The following is a 14,522-nucleotide window of genomic DNA, read 5'->3' on the forward strand; positions in this document are numbered from 1 at the left end:
CATTTACTTAATATATCCACTCGCTTTATCCCCTTAACATGAATCATTCCTTGACCAGAACAAAAGAAAGTCTTTTCCACTTGGCACATGATAAATTTCATTAAACTGGTTTCCAAAATTCTCTTTATTCATTTATTAATTGGTTAATTTGGAATTTTATTCCTGAACCACAAGGGAAAGTTCTTGATGTACCATGAACATGAAATTTTGATATAGTTCTGCTAACCTATTAAATAAAGTATTTATAACCCTAAATACTGTGCTTTAAGGTTAACTTCCATCTCTGTGGGGAATGTACAGCTTTTCTGTATTTTTTTCTTTTTGTTACTTTTAAGAATTTTACTAAAGATATTGGCTTTAAGGATAAACTAAATTAAAAAATTTCTGGATTTTCAGTGATGGATGCATCTGAGATTTCTCTGTTTCTCTGAGCTCTTTTATCAGGGAAATTTTTCTTTCCTTGTCATGGAACCAGTTTAAATCTCACTGCAAAGTCATGTGGAAAATTGTGTTCATTATGTTCTATTGTAAGCAATAGATCCTATTTGAGGAATATTTTTCCTTTGAAGAGGAATCTTACGTAATTTTCAGCGTGTTAAAGATTGAAAGAACAATCTAGCTGAGAGCTTGTTAATTAAGTAAATAATTATTGTATGCAAATCAACCTAAGTAATTCTCAGTTTTCAAAGATGAGCAATGTAAAAGATGTCCCACTTCATTCTTCTAAAGAAGACAAAGTAGAAAATTACTCTTTCTCTGGTTAGGGAAAAGTGAACCACAACAGGGCATATGGCTTGGGATTTTCATAAGGGTCATTATTTATGTTCTTGTTCTTATGCCTTCCAAGTGGGAGAACACACTGTCAAGGTTAGGTATGGCTATGGCAGTTCACCATAAATCCTGTCCCTTCAATTCAGTCTTGTGATTATTCATTTATAGGTTCTTCACTGGATTTTTTCATTGTTACCTTACTTCTGCTTTGGAGGTGTTTTCCAATTCACCTATCATCTTCCCTCATCCTTCCTCCTAATCCCCTTCATATCCCTCACCCCCCAAAAAGAAAAAGAAAACTCCAACCAAACAGAAACCAAACATTATAAAGCTTTGCTCAGAGGAATGAGTTCCTTTACATTTTGCTTTATCGAGCATCTACTATTTGCCCAAGACAATGCACTGTCCCTTAGGGTGTAAAAGCAAAAGTGATAAGATTCCTACCCCTCAGGAGAAATCTTGCTTCTTTTGGAGTCCCTCTTTCCATTTTGCAAAAATCAATATTGGGCTTCAGGTTGAATTTCAATTACATACTTATATCTCTCTTCACACTTAATTTTGTGAATTATTATTATAGACATTTAAAAATAGATTCAAATACGTAATATCTTCATGATTTAAGTAAGATTACATGGTATCTAAGGAATATGTTACAACATGTCATTTGACTTAAGAGTAAGTTAATTTATGAAACCCATCATTTAAGTTTTTGAAATTATATGTAATAATAAACCTACTCTTTTTGACAGGCATCTGCATCTGCTTGCCAAATCAAGTGGATATCTCCTAGAAAACTGAGGCAACAGAACTCACAGAGAGAAGAGTAAAGCATAGAGTATTTGTCTCAGTTGTGTCAGTGTTACTTCTTTTTTAAAAATTGCTCTTAGTATGCATGAAGAATTATAGGTATATCAGATAGTATTGCTATCATATTTCAGGGTTACAAAAATATCTGACTCAGGAAAAACTTAAAACAGCCAAAACATCCCAAATATACAATTGTAGGCAGATTTAAATGTATTTTTCTGAGCATTAGGTCAGTTCTCCTCGCAGAGATTATTAATTTTTAACAAGTACAAGCTGAGGATTCCTCATCATCCTGACCCCAAATAACTACCTTATTATGAATTTAGTAATTTTTTTTTTAGACTAGTCAAGTGCAGTAGTGAGGAGGGGGGTTAAGCAGTAGAACAAGTAGTTCAATCTGTAACTGAATTTAGTAATTACCTTGGTTGTATCTGAATAAAAACAGGCTTATCTGGTAATGAAATTTCTATTGCCAAATCTAAAGTGGAAAGAATAACAGAGAACTATTAATTATAGTGACAAATACATAAGTGTGATGAGTAATCTTTGGAAGACACTCTTAGAAAAATTTGATTGAATGGGGTTGAGAACCTATCTCTGAATCTCAGTGTGTAGCATCCTTTTATTGTGGAATATGTTTTGTAGAATTGAAAACACTTTTGAGTAATTGGCAGGTGTTTTGTTTTAGCACTAATAGTTGTACATATTATATTTATAATGTTTAAAGAAGAATTGAGCTAACATTAATTGTATTTTCATCTGTTAATATTTGCCCGTATGTAAAATTATCTTCCTTCTGCAATCTGTTAAACCTTTCTGGCTTCATTTATTTATAGCCTTGAAGTACAGGAAGTCTTTCTTTTAAAAATGGGTTAGGTTTCAAAAGTTTATAAAGAGTTAATTGGAAAGTTAGGATAATTAGGTTCACTGAGGGCATGGCTTTGAACACAGCTGATCTGTGTAAGCAATTATTGAATACATTTTCCTTACAGGAGAGTTGGGTTCCTAAGCCAGCTCTTTAAGTTAATTTATACTACGAATAGTTAGAATATATTATTTTGGTAGGAGAAACAAATAAAAGACAATAAATACTATTGGAATAATGGTACTGTAATTACATAGAAAGGAAACAATATTTCATTGTTTGTTTTATTTATCTTGTTGCTAAGTCAACCAGATGGCTCTTTGGTATTTAGGTAGAGGGAATGGTGGTGGGAATAGTGGGGGCATCAGTGTGTACTGTGAAGCTCTCAGGAGTTTGCCCAGAGATCCCGTATGGAGATTGGCAGGATAGGGGACACTGAAGGAGTCTAGTTCATGTCCCAAAATGGAGTCAGGCTTTAGTGATCTTGGGCAGAAGTGTCAGACAAGGCTTAATTATGGGTAGAAGAAAACAGAAAGTAACTAGCACCTGGCTAACCTGCCAGGACCAAGAAAGTGTCCTCACAGGAAAACATTTCCAGGGTGAACAGGGAAAGCGGGTAGAGAGGGCAACAGCCTGTTTTCTGGAGAAACAGAGGCCAACTTTGCAGTAGTTCCTGTAATAAAAATGGAGCCTGCTAATAGCTGGCAGCCAACAGTCCCATGAGCTGCCTCTTGGTAAAGGAAACTCTGGAGCAAGAGAGCCTATTTCTCTCATCTGCCTGTGGCCTAGACAGTTCTTGTGTGGGCTCAGAAACAAGCTGTTGCACAGGGAGGGCTTTCCAAGGGAAAAAGGACCGATTTTAGTATTTTCACCCAACAAAAACTGAGATAGGAAAATATATCAGTCAGATGCAGTAGATTTGAGCATTAATATTATTTTTTCAATGACCAGCATAAAATGATTGATACAAACTCTGCAGATTGGCCTGATGAATTTTAAAAGGGTTTATGACATAGCTAATAAATCCTTGTTAAATTGATATTGGTTATGATGAAAATAAACACAATAGCAGCAACAAAACCAGGAATAACTACCCTCTGTACAGTGCTTACTCTCTGATTAATTGATAGTTAATGTGTTAAATGTGTTATATACCTAAGTCTATTTGTTATTACAAAATAATAATTATACTATATGCAATTTTATAACCTGATTTTTTTCCACTTAGCAAAATGGAACATTGCTCTGCATCAATATACCATTTAAATGTTTGCATAGAATGCTATACTTGTACACAATAATTTATTCAACCAAAGTCTTACTGTTTTCTTGGTAAATCATCTGTCTTTCCACATTTTTAATATGAGGAATCTGGTTGTGCATTTGCATTTGTCCTACTTGGAGGTAGTTGAGCTTCTTGGATGTGTAAATGGATGTATTTCATCAAATTTATGGAGTTTTCAACCATTATTTTTTTGAATACTTTTTTCTTTCTGTCTTTCCTTCTAGTACTGTCATTATATGTATGTCATGCTTAATGGTGTTCCACATTTCTTTGAGGCTCTGTTCGTTTTTTTGATGCTCTGTTGATTTTTCTTCATTCAGTTTTCTCTCTGTTCTTCAGATTGTATAATCTCTGTCTGTTGCTCTTCAAGTTCATGGATTCCTTCTTCTGTCAGTTAAAATCTGTTCATTCCCCCTACTGAATTTATTTCCATTATTGTACTTTTCATCTCCAAATTTTCTATTTGGTGTTTTTTTAAATGTAATTTCTCTATTTATTGATATTTTCTACTAGATGTGATATTTTTGTCATACATCTTTAAACTTTTATTTTTATTTCTTTGAACACATTTATAATGACTTCTTTGAAGTCTTTGTTAAATCTAATATTTCGAGCCCTCTATCTGTTGCCTGCTTTTTTCCTGTGTATGCATCACACTTCCTGTTTCTTTGCATGTCTCATAACTGTTGAAAACTGGCCATTTTAGATAATATATTGTAGCAACTCCAGACATTTTTTCTCCCTCACCCCATTCCACCCCACTTCCCTGAGGTTTGTCATTTGCATGTTTGCTCATTTAGTGACTCGTCTGGAATATTTTAATAAAAATCTATTTTCCCTGAAGTATGAAGCCTCTGATGTTGCTCCTCAGAGAATGCAGCCCTGATCCTACACAACCTGGGATGACAGTGATTTTAGCTAGGACTCTATCTCTTTTCCTGTTCTCTCCATTAAGCTACCTTTGTTGATATCACATCCAGCTGTTAGCCTCCACTAATTGATCTATTGTTTGCAACGATGCCCCAAAAAGGCATAATTGTTGTCCAGTCTCTTCTAATTAAATTTGAGCCTCTTTGCAGGTATAGTTTTTGAGGCCAGTTTTTGAGGTTTGTTCTGCATCCAGAGGGTTCTTCTTGTCTTTTTTCTGATTCTTTCTAATAAACTAGCTGACCTATGGTTTGGCTTGTTGCTCTCATGGAACTACCAGTCTTCTGTTAATTGCTTACCACCAAATCATTATTTTCAAGAAAGATTGAAATTAGGCTTGAATTTTTTAGACTCTGTTCCAAATAAAGTCAATCCTTTCAGGGTGAACTTCAAAGTTCTGTCTATTACAGCCTGCCTCTCCCCCTGGGCAAAATCTCCTTAGCTGCTTCTCTGGAGCTGGAGGCAGAGACAATGGCCCACTTTTCTCAGAGTGACACTCCTGCTTATGAGTAGGCCACTGAGTAGGTCAGTAGTCTCCGGTCTTCTTGGCTTGCTTCTTCTGGTATGGAATCACCCTATATGTGAGCATGGGGGAGGGTGATCCGAGCCCCAGTATTCTCTGCATCCTGCATCTCTGCATCCTGCTGGGTGGAGGAAGGAAGCCCTCAATATCTTGGCTACGCTCACCTGGAATTTAGTCTCTGTAACATGGAGCTAGTGGGGGGTGAGAAATGCTAGAAGCTTGTCCCTCCTGGGAAGATATCATAGCCCATGACTAGGAGCTGGGGAGAGAGGGAGCCCAGTCATCTTGGCCACACTTGTTCATACTGAAGCTTCTGTCAAACTCAGGAGTGGAGGGAGATAGCAGGTCCTGGCTCAAGGGCCACAGACTCTTGTTTTACTGTGTTTAGTAGGTTTTCTTGAATAAGTGTTTCTGTATTTGCTATATGCTCTTAAGATAATTTTCAGAGATTTTAAATAGATGTACTTTTTTAGTAATTTTCACCAGTTATGGTTGTTTTGCTGGAGAGCAGGTCTGCTGGGCTATTCATGCTGCCAATGAAGAACTGTTCTTCCCAAGGCTGTACTCTTAGACTTAGAGATTTATACATTTTTTCCCTCTGGTAAGCAATGAAGAGGCAAGTTTATATATCCTTGTTTTGTTAATCTGTAGGAGAGTTGGAGAGGGAGGGTTAGCTCAGAATTTTCTTCCATTCTTCTTACTGAAGAAAAATTTACTTGTATTATAATCTATTATTTTAAAAATGCAAATTCTTTGGCATGTATTAAATCTCCAGTAACCATGCCTCATTGTAAATTGCTTCTTAAATTTGTTTTAGGTCTTGGAATCCCTGGTTGAGATCAGTCATTCTATAGGAAGTCAAACTGGAATTGAATCTTCCCAATTCCAGGACTGAGCACTTTGTAGCCAGGAGCATCTCAGCCAAGGAAAGAGTGTGGCCATGGTGGCCTGGGTTTCTGAGCAAAGAGACTTTTTTGGATGGAAGCATAAGGTAAAATGCTTCCATGATCCTTAGTGTCATGTGACAGATTGTATTTTCCAAAGATGGCATCACGATATATCATTTTGTTACCGAAAGTTTGGTACTTGTCCCTGCAGCTGAATGAAGAATGAAGAAAAGTGGTTTGAGGAAAAGGAAAGAGAAGTTGACTCATTTACCAGCAAATGAGGAGGATGTCAGACTCTCATCTTAAAGTACCATTGTCCTCCCTTTTAAATACAGAGCTTCTAAAAGTGGATTTTCAGCTTCGGGCTATTACTGTTCAACTATAGCATCTCCCTTGAAGGTGATCTCATGACTTCTGTTTCCATTTAGCCATCTCCTGTGATTTAAGATACTAGAAACAAAAAACAAAGAACATTCTTCTGCCCTTCTGATTACTGGCCATGGGCAGGGATGCGAGCTTTAATTTCCCAAAAGAGTGTGGGGGGGAGAGTTAAAGCGACAGATCATAAAACATTTTGCTCTTTTTCAGGCCTTTACTTCTGTTACATATTCCCCACTGTCTATTTTTATCCTTCCCTATCTATAAGAGAAAGGGTGATGCAGTCATTGAACTATTTCCTGCTGAATTGGGACGACGTTTTAGATGGAAGGTTTATACTTAGTTACGTCATTGTAAAGGTTTGGCAGTAGATTTAAAAAAAATAAAGAATGCAACAGATTACCAGGCAAAAAATGGCATAAGCAACAACTATAACTATGAGGATTGACAAGGTGAAATAGAAGAGGATATCTGATGAGAGAGATTTTACCCCACTTAGTATCTAAGACACCAATAGGACTGTGGGTCTTTGCTGTCACCTTGCGCACAATGTCCGATACAGAGCTGGTAAGAAAGAAGCATGGGACCTCTGAGTACACAGGTATTAGTCACACCCTGTAGGTAATCTGAGAGACTGGTTTCCGCAAATTCAGAAATCATCTATAGGAATTACTTGCACTGAATGAGGTTTAGAATGACAAAACCAGCAGCAAGACAGATCAGCAGAAGAGGCAATAACCTGGAAAATCCTTACTAAGGAGTTGTCTCTCCATCCTATAGACAGAACAAATAACCAAAGAAAGGTCAGCAAAAATATCAACATTTTTATTTTTCCTTCTTCTTAAACAGATACTTTAGATCACCTAGAGCCTGGCCCATCCACTGGGGGCTTGGGTCTTCTTCTTCCATGGGACACCTCTTTACTCCAGTATGATGGACCCAAGGTTTACTCCTGACAATTTCAACAATGTGTGAGTTGTTAGAGGCACATCATAGGGCCCCTTTCCACTTTTCTGCTTCCAACTGGGGCTGGGACCTGAAAGAGGCAAACTCATGCTTAGTGGTTAGTGTTTGACCCACTCATTTGACATACTGCTTTACTCTGCTTTCCTTACCCATGGTCATAGTATCATACTAACCTCAGATTACTAGGAAGGGTCTTCCATAAACTATTTCATAGGGGCTTAACTTAAGCCTGCTTCTAGGGGCTATCCTTATCCAGAGGAGGGCAAGTGGCAACACCCTATCCCACTTTATATGGGTTTCCTGTATCAATTTTGCTTACTTGCTGAGTTACCTCTGATATAAAAGAGGTCCCATTATCACTCTGTATGGAGGAAGGGAGCCCATACCTCAGAATGAGTTCCTTCAGAAGGAGTCTGATAGCTTCAGATGCTCACTCCATTTGGGTAGGATAAGCCTTTTCTCAGCCTGAAAAGGCATCTACTAATACAAGTTTCCAGTCATTGAAAGGGTGGGTCCCCACATGTTGGGTTTCTTATGCAACAGGTCACTTTTCTGTCTTGGTAGTATTTTGAGCACATAATAGTTTGTTGCAAATGAGGTCCTCTTAAATGAGGTCCCACCAAATCTGTTAAGGCATCACACCCACAATGTGTACATTCATGTAGGTGCCTCATAAGAGGCCAAACCAAAGCTTTGGGTAGGAGAATGAGTCCGTAAGAATTCTGTCTCCACTTAGCTATGCCATCCCAAATGTCAGAGCCCCAGTCTTTAGTTTTAAGGGGGGTTTATTTTGATCTAAGTCTAGTTGGGTTATCAAGGCCCCAAGATGAATAGATCACCTTTAATGGCCTCCTTAACAGCTCTGCCAGCAGCCTGATTTCTTTTTGCAACAAAAGCGTCTCCCTTTTTGGTGACCAGAACAGTACATCATGGCCACCTGTTTGGGCTCAGCCGTGGCCTGTATCAGGGCCATTATTTCAGTGCCATACTTAATATCATTTCCTGCTGTCAGGATCCCCCTTTTCTTCCAAATGGCACCATGAGAATGTACAATCATAAAAGCATATTCAGAGTCCGTATAGATGTTTACCTTTTTTTTCCCTCTGAGTAAACTGAAAAAGCTCTGGTTAAAGCAATCAACTCAGCTTTTTGGGCTGAAGTCCCAGGCAATGGTGCCATTGTTTCCAGTACCCATCATACCGTGACCACAGCATATCCAGCCCTTCATCGTCTGTTGTACATTTTCCATAAAGCTACTCCCATTGGTGAAGAGATCCCAATCTGGCTCTGGCATCAGCTGATCTGACAGATCCATCCTGCTAGAATAGACAGCTTCCAGAATCTTTAAACAGTCATGCAATAAAGGCTCATTCTCTTCAGTTGATAACAAGGTGACAGGATTGAGAGTAGACACAGTCTTTAATAACAAGTCACAAGTAGTTGCAACTGCCCAGAGGCAAGGGGGCCATCCTCTCACAGTATTGTCCAGTTGTTTTGACAAGTATGCCACTGGCCATGGGATGTCTCCCAGCATCCGCACTGAGACTCCAAGCTCATTCCTTGGTCCAATTGCAGGTTCCACAAGTCCCTTGCTAAGCTCTCACTAAACAAGGTAGGAGAGTTTTTAAACTCCTGAGGCAGCAGAGTCTAGCAGTGCTGTGAGGTCATCCTAGTCTCAGGATCCTGCCATTCAAATGCAACTGAGTGCCATTCATAGTCACCTGTACAATATCATTAATGGCACATAGATCCTGCATAAATCTATACTCATTGGTGGGGGGAATTTAAATTCTTTCTGCATGTCTTGGGGTCCCATCAGCCTGTACAACCTTACTCACTTTTTGGTAGCTGCTTCTTGCAAATGCCGCAATGATGTGCAGGTCTGCTGAGGCCCAAACTTCAAAATGAACTGGTCCACAGGGGCAACCTCTTGTATGCTTCACCAGGCCCTGGTACTCAAAGGTGTCCAGCAGGAGCTTGGTGGTGCCCTCTGAAGTGAGCTTCTGCTGCTTCTGGAACAGCTCTCAGTACTCCTGCTGCTCACCCAGGTCCAACGTGGCCACTGGGAATGTCGGGGTTGCTGGAGTTGGCGGAGGTCGCAGAGGCAATACTAGCTCTAGCAGAGGCTCCCTGGGGCCTGCCTCCTGGGCCTGTGGCAATGAGTATGGCTGCCTTGCCACTGCCTGGCCCCCACCCCTGGTCTGACTTATGGAGTGCCATGCCTGGCTGGTGCCAGGGGGCCTGGGTGGCAGCCAAGCGGGGGCAGGGCTGGACTGCTTCTGCCCACTTGGCTTGGTGGCGGCGACACTCCTGTGTCAATTAAAAAGTCCACTAATCGAGTCCCCAACTGTCGATTACACCTGGGGCCCCTGTGGGGATATTTGGATTGGAGCTGTTAGTGAGGCATGGAGGCCCCGGCCTCCTCATTTGTCATCTGAGCCCTGGACTTGAAAAACCACTTGCTCTCCTGGGAGTTTCTTGTTACCTGGAGCCCTTTGCAATTTCGGGCAGTGTTCTTATATCCTTCGTTTTCACAAAAAGCACACTGATTGTACTTCAGCCTAGGGTGACTTTTGCTACCCTTTCCTTTTGACTGTCTTGAAGGACGCTTGGTTGGCGCAGCTAACAGAACACACATAGGTTTCAGTTTCTGTTCTTCCTTGTCATTATATACTTTAAAGGTGATATCAACAAGCTGTGAGGGATTCATGCCCCTTGCTGCTTCTACATGCTGCAGCTTCCTCCTTATGTCTGAAGCACTCTGTCCTATAAAAGTCATATTAACTGTGTGCAAATTTTCAGGGACCTTTGGATCTGCATCTGTATATTTCCAATATGCCTGATCAATGCATTCCAAAAATTCAGAGGGATCTTCATTAGCTTTCTGTTGTAATTCTTGGACCTTGTTTAAACTCTTCGGTCTAGGCACTCCCCTCCAGAGGCCTGCCAGAATACACTTTTGGAAATGATTTATTCTCACACCATCTGCATCTGCATTAGAATCCCAATTTGTGTAAGCCCAGTAATAACCTACAGCCGTCCTTGTGCATTAAAGCCCCTGTCTGATATTGCTGTAATGAAAATTGCCCTCCCCCAGTTAGGGGATCCCTCTGGCCAAATTGAGTTCCCTGCCAGTGTTAAAGGAGAGACCATTCCCACTCCTGAGTCATAACCCAGTGGGTGTGGGACTGAAAGATTAGTTCCAGTTGCGTCCTCCCTGGTCCTTCTCATGGTGCTAAGATGGTGGTGTGAGCGGTGGGCAGCAGCAGTTGCCCCAGGCGTGGCTCTGTAGGGGGCCACTTTCTGGACCAGCTGCAGGGCTCCAGCAAGGGTCAGGGCTGCAGTGGATGGGGCAGCAGGGCCCCGGCAGCACGAGCTTGATCACAGCTGGACCAGCTCCCCTGCTGCCAGCTCCCCACCTGCTGATTATTGTTTTAAGACACTAAGTTTTGGGATGATTTCTTATGCAGTGATGGTGACTGGAATAGGGCTTTATCAGGAGGACAGCAAGCAAGAATTGAGAAGCAGCCTCTAGTCTGTCCCTCCATTATGGCAAGCTGGAAGTATTTTTCTTTATTTAAAAAGGCCCAATAAATGGCTTCAGAGAAGTTCTTTAAGCCAGGAAAGCTGGCTGGCACTCTATTTTTTGGTCCATTTGATGGCTTAGAATCCAAGAATCTGGACCTTAGTTAAGAACCTCTGAACCAGCAACTTTTCCATGTGCCTTAGAAATCTCCCTTCACTTCTGCTGACTTCACTTCCTTCCCCCCAACCCATATCCCAACCTTAGTCCCAGCCCTGGACCATCATGTGACTCCACTACATCCCTCCGTCATTCACATAATTCAGTGGTTTGCTGGAGCCAGCTCATTCCAGCTCACAAGAGACAACTATTCACATCTCTTCTCAACTCAGTGTTCAGTAATATCACATTGGTAATTTGAAATCAGCCATGGCATTTACACCATGGAAATTGTTGAATGCTACAAATAGAGCTTCCCCTCCCCCTCCAGAAAGTCAGTTTATCAGGATATCTAATATCGTTAGCCTTTCTCCCTCTGGCCCCTGGGGTGGTGTCTGCAGAAAGAAAAAGACATGAAAACATATAAATTCTGGTTTCTGTCCTCAAAGGATTAGCAGACATATAAACAAATTGCTGCATGCTGTTACAGTGCGGTACAAAGCTCTGATGTGTAAAGGAGAAAGTGATTGACTGCTGGGGGTGCAGAGCCTCAGCTCAGTCTTCGATAAGAGTGGGTGATGCCTCCTTGGGATGGTGAAAGATGAAGAAGAGTTTGACAAAATGCATTTCAGGTGAAAGGACCCAGTGTCAATGACCAAAGGTGGGGGCTGCTTACTGGGAGAAGAAGGAGCAGACTGTGTAGGAAAAAAAAACACACTGGGAATTTAAAAATAGTTGCAAATGACTTGGGCCTTCTTTAACTCCTGAAAGACCCTGAGGACTTTGTGTGTAAGGACATGGAAGCATGAAAAACTTAGTATCTTCCAATTAGCTGGAAGACAAAGTGTGTGTATGTGGCAAGGAGGGGAGTGGTGATAAATTTGATTTAAGAAGTGGACGGGGTCAGATGGTGAGTAAGCCATGTAAACCATGCCGAAGAGCCTGGACTCTGTCTTCTGGGGGAAGAGAAACTGCTGAAGGCTATTAGGTAGGCGGCTGGTGTATTAGTCAGCTTTGCTACAATAACAAAGAACTCCAAAGAACTCTCATTTCTAAATTTCTTATTTCTTCTTCACATTACATTAGGACTGTGGGTTAACTGAGTCTCTACTCCAAGTTGCAGTCCTGCTCTACTCCAAGGTTTTCCCAGTTCTTATATTTAAGATTTGTTTTTTGAGCAAAATATACCTTTTTATCTAGTCTGATAATTTAGTATTTTTAATTGGAGTATTGTCCATTTACATTTAATATAATTATATTTGTATTTTTATTCACCATCTTATTTTTTGCTTTCTATATATTCCACTTGAATTATGTTCCTTTTATTCTCATTTCTTGCTTTCTTTTGTCTTAAATTTTTGTAATTTGATTTTTTACCTTTAGTAACTTGTTGTACACTTGTCAGTTATAAATTATTTTACTATTCTTGTGATAATCCTAGCAATTATAACATCCATCCTTGACTTACTACAGTCTAGTAAAAATTATTACATTTACCACTTTGCTAGTAATACTAGAACCTTGAAATATCTTCCCTCTATTTCCCCCTTATGTCTTTTGCATTTTTTGTCATGAATTTTTATTCTACATGATTTTTAAACTGTATAAGATATTGTTAATATTATTTTGTAGAGTTAATATTCATTTATACATATTCACAAAATTACTGTTTTTGGTGCTCTTTATTTCTTCTTGTACTCCTTGTTTCTGCCCGAGATCATTTTTTCTTCTGTTAGAAAAATTCATTTTTAGGATTTTTTAAATGCTTTCCTGCTGATAATATATTCTCTGTTTTTATGTGGCTAAAAACATCTTATTTCATCTTTATTTGAAGGAAATTTTTATCTAGGCATAGAAATCTAAGTAAATGCAACTATACCAGATACCATTTAATAGTCTTACTATCATTGGTATTAATGGTATTAAATACCATTTAATAGTCTGTATACACCCAATAACATTGTATGCTTATATATATAAATTTATTGAGCTTCAAATAATTTTTGTCATTTGTAATGTTTACATTGATTTGGTGTTCTAGTTGATATCATGCAATTTTTCCTAACATCCCTCTTCTTCCTAGCATTCTTTAATGTAAATAGTTCAGGATTTAGAAAGATAAATGACTCAATTCAAGAGTCAGTTCTGCCATTTACCACCTATGTGATCTTGGCCAAGTCATTTAACTTCTCTGAGCCAATTTTCCTATCTATAAAATAGGAAAAATATGATATGGGCTCTATTTCACTAGGAAGTTATGAGGTTCTATTGAGACATATATGTAAGTGCTTTATAAAATGTGAAGTACTGATCAATTAGAAATCTTCAGTGTTGTTATTTTCTGGAACAGAAATATTCTTAGTCTATATATCCAAAATTCTCTTACAAATGTTCATTTTCATGAACACACTATAGTTAAATGATATTATTCATATGTATTTATTTATGTATTCCCTTTCCTGTATTTAGGACAGTGTTAAAAATTGCATAAAATATAACTTACACAAGGTCAATCACAAATTTATTTCTAATCTTTCAAGAGACTCACATGAAAGGGAAAACCTGGGCTGGGCACTGTGGCTCACGCCTGTAATCCTAGCACTCTGGGAGGCCAAGGCGGGTGGATCGCTTGAGGGTCAGGAGTTCGAGACCAGCCTGAGCAAGAGCGAGACCCCGTCTCTACTAAAAAAAACTAGAAAGAAAGAAATTAACTGGACAACTAAAAAATATATAGAAAAAAATTAGCCGGGCATCGTGGCACATGCCTGTCCTACCAGCTACTTGGGAGGCTGAGGCAGGAGGATGGCTTGAGCTCAGGAGTTTGAGGTTGCTATGAGGTAGGCTGACGCCATGGCACTCTAGCCTGGGCAACAGACTGAGACTCTGTTTCAACAAAAAAAAAAAAAAAAAGGGAAAACCTGGCCAGTTTCATAATTTATAATTCCCATAAGATAAAAACCCATTATTCAAGAGCAGAGCAGTTATTTCTTAATACTAAATTCAGGCAGGAGTTTCCCCTTAGTTTTCTTTATGATGTAGAGTTATTTAAAAGATTTTTTCTGCTGGTTTAGAGGTTGCTGATTTGCATGGTTAATCCAAATGAGTGTTGGACTTACCTAGAATTTTAATATTCTGTTTCATATTCACCGTGGGAGAATTATCCATTTTAATGTGAGCTGTAAGCTCTTCCACCCTACTTGCAAATAGATTATATTCAGAAAACAATAAATAATGCCAGCTTTCTTTTCAAAATGCTTGGACACACATTAGAGGGAAGGTTAGACTAATATAATTAAAATTTTATTTTGCATATATAACATTAACAAACTGTCTTACAAAGACAGTATTTAGCTGCATTTTATTTTTCCTTCATAGATATTAATTCAAAAATTCTTTACTATATCTTTTAAATATTTAGACTCTTTACTACA

At 39.1% G+C, this 14,522-nt stretch overlaps 1 protein-coding gene across 1 annotated transcript in view; it reads left to right on the plus strand.

Moving 5' to 3' along the window:
• Positions 1-14,522, plus strand: part of NEK11 (NIMA-related kinase 11) — a 238,017-nt gene that overhangs the window by 76,113 nt on the left and 147,382 nt on the right. The gene's annotated exons all lie outside the window — the stretch shown is intronic.

The sequence above is a fragment of the Propithecus coquereli genome, unplaced genomic scaffold (genome assembly GCF_000956105.1).
Source record: "Propithecus coquereli isolate 6110/MARCELLA unplaced genomic scaffold, Pcoq_1.0 Scaffold12, whole genome shotgun sequence".
Taxonomy (NCBI): Eukaryota; Metazoa; Chordata; class Mammalia; order Primates; family Indriidae; genus Propithecus; species Propithecus coquereli.